The sequence below is a fragment of the Chrysoperla carnea genome, chromosome X, assembly GCF_905475395.1.
Source record: "Chrysoperla carnea chromosome X, inChrCarn1.1, whole genome shotgun sequence".
Lineage (NCBI taxonomy): Eukaryota > Metazoa > Arthropoda > Insecta > Neuroptera > Chrysopidae > Chrysoperla > Chrysoperla carnea.
Window position 1 is genome coordinate 1,025,659 of NC_058342.1, and position 9,324 is coordinate 1,034,982.

The window sequence follows — 9,324 nt, forward strand, 5'->3', positions numbered from 1 at the left end:
TTTTTTTATTTTATTCATAATATTGTCCGGTAATCCCATTACTATTAAGTATATCATTGTAGAATCGTCTATGTTTCTATTCACTTCAAGAATCAACCTCTCCTTCTTTGTTGCATATTCTAATATTGGGCCCGTCTGGTATCTAAAATTAAAGTTTAACTTGTGACCAACCTTTAATTTCATAAGTTTCAAGAAATTTTGCAGTCCATGTGTTCCAATTGGACTCTACGGTATATTTTATGGGCATGCTGCTCTACCAATCGTGACATTGTTTTTCTAATAGGAACTTCAAGATTTCTATTTTTTTTTCTTCTATAACATTTTTGTGATAATTATCGTTTTTTGGCGCTTGCACTAACGACTTAGTGATTCACGAACACTCTATGTTAGCGAGAAAAACGTTAATTTTCTTATCGACTTTATTCACAGACTTCTGTATGTATTAAGAAATTATTAAATAAAAGTTAGTTACTTTTTGTTACAAACCAAAAAAAATTACTATAAAAATAATAAAAACTAAATTCACATGTAAATAAACTATATGTCAAATACCTAATATAAAAATAATTTAATAATGATAATTTAAAAAAAATACTATTTTTATTTTTAATAATCATTTAATTTCGTGTTTTTGTGCGTGTGTGTTTTGTATTATTAGTTTTAGTTATGTTTTGAAATTAATTAGAAAAAAGAACATAATTTTCACCTACTCATCGAGGAAGAAATATTTTAGGAAAGAATTACCTAGAAAAGAATGTTGAATTAATATATATTGAAATGTACATATTTTTATTATTAAAGTTTTGAAATAAAATGAATAATTTTATTAATTTACTTGTAACCTAAATACCGGTATTATCATCGTCATTCCAAAAACCTAATTTTATGAATTGATTATTTATATCTATTAATTAGATTAAAACATAAAAGTCTGTGATATGGGTGCTTTCAAATTTATCAAAATTTATGGCCTTGACCTTCAATAACGAACGCTAAAGAATTTTTCGCAATCGGCATTTGAAAATCAGAAAAGTTAGAAACTTAAATCTATCTTCACATATTTAAACCGTAACGGATGGAAAAAACTTCAAATACAAAATAAAGTTTGTTCTTATAACAGCAAACAACTGTTCACTTTAATTATGAAAAACAAGATTGTATTTGAATTTTTCTTCTCTCTTCCCGTTACGGTTAAAAATATACCATTTATAGATTTCAAGACCTTGTGGTTTTTAAATTCCGATTACGAAAAATATGTTATTGTAGGTTTCGGATCTAAGGACTTTTCATAATAGATCTGATTTGACAGGGGGTCAAAATACTTTGTATTGTGTACAGAGACAAGTTCGTGATGCACTTTCTCATAAACAGAACAATAAATTTGTTAGTCGGATTTGTGTCCTTAATTTAAAACCCGTAACTACTTCTATAATGATCGATGCAATTCTATCCTACATATTCTGTGGAACCATTTTCGAAGCATGATATCCACGACATTTAATACGTTTCAAATAATTAAAGTAAGAATATTTTGAAAATGAAATATAATTTACTAACCACGAATTAAACTTAGACATCCGAAAACTTTTACCATTAAGGGAAATTTGAGTTTTTAGCTCGATGTATCTGTAAGTATTCTATAATTATCAAAACTAAGGTAATCTAATTGGTTGTGGACTGATTAAAAAAAAAGAAAAGTTGGAAAAATATGAATATTTATTATATTAAAAAATATTTTAAATATAATCTATCCTACATCTCTCCCATAATCAAACGGTTTTGAACTGACACTGCCACATCATGTGGGCTGTTATATTATACCATAATCTTCCTCATTATCAATTAAATTGTACCCCGACGCTTATTATGGAAATCGAGGAGCTCCTAGGTCCGCTGCAGCTTCTGTGTAAGCCATTGCTATAAAGATAAAAAAATCTATATCAAAAAAACTTTAAATATCAATAATGATTTGTATGGATGTTGAAATTACCATCCTAGTAATATTGAAATAATATCATCAGTTGATATTCTATTTCTTTAGTATTACAATAAGGTAGCGTCGTTTGAACTAATGTTTGAACCGGCGTTCTCATATTTCAATACGGGTGTAAAAATATAATTTATAGTAAGTTTTTTTTGAGCATGCATATTGCGTATTTATGTAATTTATTTCGTATACGCCGTGTTGTGGTCGAAATTTAAGTAGATTTAAACGTGTTTAGTTTTATGATTTATTCGGGTGACGTGTCCTATTGTATAATTTAAAGCAATGTAGGTTTAAGTATGTTAAGTTGAATTTGTAACTGCTCAGGTAGTATCTAAGTTTGTTAATATTTCATTTAACCCCATGCTATCGTTTAATAAAATGGTGGTTTATATATTTAAAGTCAATTGTTCAGGTTTGTTAGTATTTGGTTAAAATTTACGTTACCACTACGGTAAACGTAATTTATAGATTTAAAGATATTAGTTGAAGTTTGTTAAAATAGTTTGTTAAAACTCATGTTATAGCTGAGCATAAATTGTTATAGATTCGAACGTTGTTATTTTAAGTTTGTTTAAAATTTGTTAAAGTTTATTCTGATACACGTTTAGTCATTAAAAATAAATTGTTTATCGATATCGAGTATAGTGGTTATCAATTACATTTTCTTTCAGGCGTGGACTAAGTTACTCTCTTCTCTACACTGATGCATAGGGGTTCCTTTGAAAGGAATTAGATCTGGGGTAAATCCTCTGGGAATGGATTCAGTTTAGTTACTCAATCCCTACTTGGGCCCAATTTTAACATCTGACACCCGCTTCTAATGTCCATCAAACTCTCATTATTTAATTAATTATTAATCATTTTTATCGTTTGCAACATTTAATCTAATATATTTAATATTTCGCAACATTTGGTAACAGATAATTTTTGTTTCGCAACAAAGTGTTAAATATGATAAAACCTACATTCATTAATTTTTCGAAAAAACGAAAGTTTTTTCAATTTTACTCTGATTAATTCTGAAAAAGTCTTACTATTACTTTTGCTAAATTTGCATAAAATGTCTGATTTATTCTGAAAAAGTCTTCGAGTAGAGTCCAGGCCCGTGCGCAAGGGAGAGATTTTCGGGGTCGAATACCCCTCCCTTTGAGAATATGTCCACATAAATTTTGAACTTACAATATAATACTGTAAATGCGCCCATTTATGAGACGCATTTAAACTTTGAGTCGAGTATTTCAAACAAAAACTTGGATCTTGGCGAGACCATCGAGCTAGCTGATGCTACGAAATTTTGATTGAAAGAAGAGGAATTGTTGGAGAAGAGTCAGGAAAATTTTCAAAACCATGAGCGATATCGTCGACGAATTCGACATAGAAGTGCGGAAGTCAAGGTTGACGTCATAACAGACTCAACGCTTGAATATACACACTGATTCAGTTAAAGATTATAGATCGAATTTTAAATCATCGCAATATTTTGTCAAATTTTAGTTGTCTCTTTCTCAATAAAATGATAAATTTTGATGAAAACTCTTACTCCACTTTTTGAACTATAATATTCAATTTTGAACATTGATTCCCATGACATTTGGGTCGACGAAGTTCATCTTTGATGAAAACGCATTGTTCACTCGAAATTTGCAATAAACGTGTCCAAATGTTTGCTAAATGCTTCGCGTTCTACCAGTTTTGTCTGTGACAAAATCGACGAATGAACGCTTCTTTTCAACCTTGCGTTGTCTCAAAACATACCTAAGATCGGCAATGTCTGAAGATCGGCTAAACGGTTTAGTCCTCGCTTAATATATATCGCGGTGTTGAAGTCGTGTACAGACTTTTGGAAAGGTTTTTTTCTGTACCTCGTAGAATTAACTGATTGAAAAACAATGATTGATTACATTTTGACCTAGTAAAATGTTCTGTTACAAGAAAAAAGAATTTCTTGTTTTATTGACCTCATGGCCTAACATGGCGAACAAAAATTTTTCAGACTTACTCATTCTAGAATTGTTTTTCAGAATACTGCATGACGAAATTAGACTATTGGCGGAGAAATATTTCCACTAGGGAATTACAAAATGCAAAAATACAAAATGATATGGCGTTCGTTGAGGTGTTGATCGGAGCGTATTAACAGCGATATGATCCGAAAATAACTACATAACATTCGAGCCGGTGGAAATTTTAGTTTTTATAACTATTTATTTTGCTGGGAAAATATTCGCGTGGACCTCAGGGTCGCAACAAAGCCTACCCACGGATAGTTTAATAAAAGGATAATTACCTGTGCACATAATATGAAAATAAATGAATATAATATTAATATTATGCAAAAAGTGTCAATAAAGAATGAAATCATTTATTTGTGTCAATACAATGGCTTTCACTGGCATCGTTGCAATATCACTTCATGAAATAAATTTTTTCTGGAAGTCAGAATAAATAGTATTTAGTGAAATTCAGAAAAAAAATATGTGAAGTCAAATTATCTCTGAAAAACGTCAAATTATCTCTGAAAAAAGTCAGAAAAACTCTGAGATAAATTATTAATCAATTATTTAATGGCCGAAAATGGTAGTAAATTGAGACTCTTTCGGAAGAGATAATCTGAGTTACTAAAAAAATTTTCAGAAAAATCAAAGAAGACAAAATAATACTTTTTTCTGAATTTAGCATCTTTTTAAAAGATTCAATCTTAAGAGGGAGCCCTTAAAAATACTTTATTACAGACCGAAAAGCCACATAGAAGAAAATCGTCTCCACCAAAACAAAATCTACTAAAACAAACCAACAAAAGAAATTAGATGCTGTATCTGAAGTCCGAAAGGTACGAATTCTCTTAAATTTATATTTTTGATCATTTTGTAGTATATATATATATCTATCTATAAACTAAATTGAAGAGTTTAGACGTTGATTTCAATCCGTTTTTGAATAATTGATTTAAAAAATTTTCATCTAAAGAGATTGACAAAAATAATTGATAGTTAATAATTATTGATAATTATAAAAATAAAAATTATATAATTGATTTGTTTGAAGATTTGCTACTATATTGTAATTTATATAACTAGATTTCGTAGCCAATGGAAATGATAATATCAGTTTATTGAATTTTTAAAATTATCCAGTCAATTATTTTTGATCTATTTTTCTATAAAATTGTATTTTTAACTGAATTATGTTTACAAATTACAATTATTTCTTGTATTCAAATTCTTTCTTGTATTATATAATGTATTGAATTAGTTTAAAAAGCTTATTTTATCATGTATGAATCAGACTTGATAAAAAAAATTTTAAGCATTGCCTTTCGTGAAGCTAGTAATGAAGATGTGTCATCAAAGTTCGTCACTGCCATGGCGTATGCTATCTGAAATCCAGTAATACTAACAACTAGAGTCATGATAAAGCAGTGTAATATTAGTGAAATGGTGAGCAATATACTCTTAAACCTAGAAAATTGAGTTACTGAAGTAAAATTTTTTGGAATGTCGAAATTATTCTCAAGAGAGAATATTACAGATTTGAAAATATTAAATACATATTTGGGCCGTGCAATAACCATAGAATAAAAAAGTTGGACATTTAAGGATATTCTATGACACGGGCCCCCACTTTTAAAAAATATTCAATGACTTTCAATCGTAATGACTTTATTGAAATTTGGGTAGGAAAAATTTAAAAAAAGTTAAAGCATTAATTAAAAAAAGGGCAATGCAGTTATAATTTCATCGAGACACAGATTTAAAAAAATTATTAAGTTAGTATCGATTAAGAGTGAAACGTTACGATTCGGAATGTCTAATTTTTCAGGCTAATATTTATTTACCAAATTTAGTTTAACAATGATTTTTTTTTTTAAATCAATTAATAAAATTTACTGTTATGACAGCTTAAGGCCATTGAGTAAAAAACAAATGAGAGACATTGAGAATATCCTTAAATAATAATCGACCACTAGAAGTTCAACTTCAAAAAAAATTCTTACAGATTAAATAGTCCACAGTGACGTTTCAATTTAAAATTTAAGTACCATTTTTTATACTAAGTTTGCAAAATATCTGCTAAGCTAAAAATTTGTTTTATAGTATATACAATTAAAAATAAAAAAATAATTCAATTTATAATTTATCTTGAGAACTTGGACAAAAAATTTTGATACAAAAAACACGTTATTAGGTCCATTACATCCTATGTGGGTCATTTATAAAAGCAAAACGTTTGGGTGGTGGAGATAATCAACTATTTTTGGAATCCATACTAGTGGAAAAAAAATTGCCATTTCATCTCGATTTTTAAAAATTTTTAATGACTTGCAACTGTTATAAGCGTATTAAAATTTTCAGAATTGATTAAAAATATAAATTAAAAAAAAAATTCTAAAAGGGATATAAATTATTAGTTCGAGAGTCCAATTACTGCTCGAAAGATATTATTTATGTTTTTATATTAATAATTAATAATTAATTGTTTTTTAAAAAGTTAATATTAGTTTCAAGTTTTTGTCATATTCAAATAAAAAAGTAATATCGTCCATTGTACAGCGTGTAATAATTGCTCGTAAAATATTATGTATACTTTTAGGTTAATAATTAATAATTTATTTATTTATGATAATTAGGAATGAATAAAATTAAAGCGATAGTAAATAGATTTAAAAAATATTAATATAAGCTTTAAAAGTTTGTAATAATCAAACAAAAAAGTAATATTCAAAAAACAGCGCTCTTAAAAAATTATTAATATTATTATTTTTTAATTATTAAATATTTACGATTTTATAATTTAAAAAATGTAAAAAAAAAACTTTGTAAAAATAGATAGAAAAAATAAAAATTTGTTTTTAATTATTTCTTCAAAATTATTACCTTAAACGTTTGAAATACAATTATATTTATATTTGAAAATATGTCAGTTATCGTCGGCATTATAAATTCGTCCCTATTAAAAAGTACAAATAATTGTTACTAACTCTTTTAGTAAGTTTTATTAACTCTGAATAACTTACTCTTCTGGCAGAGTCAAAATCTTGGAATTATTCCGACTTATTACGTCTTACTCAAAGTTACTCAGATATTATAAGAATTTTTCGGAGTTTTTAAGAGAAAGTAAAACTTTGAGAACTGTTATTCAGACTCATTAACAGCTTCTTTTTTCCATAAGGGTGATTAAAAATTAATTTCATATTTTCTGACTTTTTCAGAGTTTTTCTGACTTTTTCAGACATAATTTAAATGACTTCACATAATCTTTTACTAAATTTCAAACTAAATATTCTGAGTTCCAGAACAGATTTATTTCCACAAGGGTACCTGTACCTTTATTTTCAGATTCAACTTCAAACGTTAAAATACAATCAAAACAAGCATTTAAATAGTGTTGATCTTTTTATTTGGGATGAAGCTCCTGTAGCACCATAATAAACATTAGAATTGATAGATCGTACTATACGAGATTTTATGAATAACAACAAATCATTTTGTTTCGTAATTTATGTCATTTAGTGTACATAAATTACGAACAAACATATTACATAAATTCATATATCTAGTTTCTTATGCGCAGTAGATTGTGGCGCAGAGTAATCTTACTAACCTACTTCTTTGAGGATTGATGATGAGTTCTCTTCGGGTCGGTCTCTCGGACAGCAAGGATCGCAATGTAAAATCAATAATGGATCCTACATTCAATATACAATTTTAAATTATTGCACGTGGCACACTTAAAAATATGTGAGCAAGCAGTGGTATTCTTATTAAATTATCTGGTATGTTTTGATTTATTATAATTATGGGATTTTTGGAGATAGTTTGAAAGGTTTTCATTTCAATATATTATGCATCCGTTTAAACTTTGATATAAGTTTATTTAAGGTTTCTAGGTTAAAAATGACTTAGAATTTATTAATCTTTATTTGTAAAACACTTTAGATTTTGTGTATTTATTAAATATTTGATTTATGTTATTTAGTAAACACTTAATGTGTTCAATTTCTATGCCTTGTAGATTTTCATAATGACGCTTAACGCGTTAAGTTTGTATTTGATTGTGTTTATATAAAATATCTTTCAAGTTTAAAATTATCTTTGATGTTGTTTTTAACTCTTTCCCTTTTCGACATTTTGTTTTGTAGATGTGAAATTCAAATCCATACGGTAACTTTTGGAAAATAAAGAAATGAAGCCTTTACTTTGAACACTAAACATTACTTCCAAGTTCTGATCTTAACCTCTGGACCTGTCAGTTTAAATATCAGGGTGGCTCTAAATAGTACAATTATCCCGGAAAACTGTATGGATGGGCCCTTTAGCACACTTTTTTAACTCGTAACTCCGTTAATCTTAAATAATAATAATTATATTCTCATTTCTTGTAACCCCATAATGGGTTACTTTCGTTTTTTTGCTTCATTTGGCAGCGAGCCAAATGGATGGATGTTTGGTGTTTTATAACCGAAATTTACCGTAAACTGATGGATATACCAATTTCTTCGGTTATCAAACTAGATAATTTATTTTCGTTTTGATCTACACTAAATTTTATCTTTCAATTCTATCTCAAACCCTTAATATGATATTTTATTCTCATTACTTATGATATTTAATTTTTGTTTTCCCTTTCTTACTTTAAAACTGAGATTTTGCCCATTTAAAGCACCTTTTGTGCGTTAATATTTTAATAGATAACTTGATGTTGTACTATTAAATTTTTTTTTTTTGGAAAAATACCTCGTGTATTTTCTTCCTCTCTTTAAGTTTTTTACCTTAAAATTGAGATTTTTTCTCATTTAAAGCACCTTTTGTGCGTTAATATTTTAATAGATAACTTGATGTTGTACTATTAAACTTTTTTTTTTTTGGAAAAATACCTCGTGTATTTTCTTCCTCTCTTTAAGTTTTTACCTTAAAATTGAGATTTTTCTCATTTAAAGCACCTTTTGTGCGTTAATATTTTAATAGATAACTTGATGTTGTACTATTAAATTTTTTTTTTTTTTGGAAAAATACCTCGTGTATTTGCTTCCTCTCTTTAAGTTTTTACCTTAAAATTGAGATTTTTCTCATTTAAAGCACCTTTTGTGCGTTAAGATTTTAATAGATAACTTGATGTTATACTATTAAAAATTTTTTTTTTGAAAATACCTGGTCTATTTTCTTTCTCTCTTTAAGTTTTTGTTGAACATTTTATGTACAGTTTTTTCTTATAGGTTGCATATTAATTACATCTGTAAAATTCATTAATCTGATATTTTTATAATGGATTCGTCAATTACCGAAGTACAATCTGAAGGACCAGCAGTACCTGTCCCAGGCACTAGTCCACGTAGACGG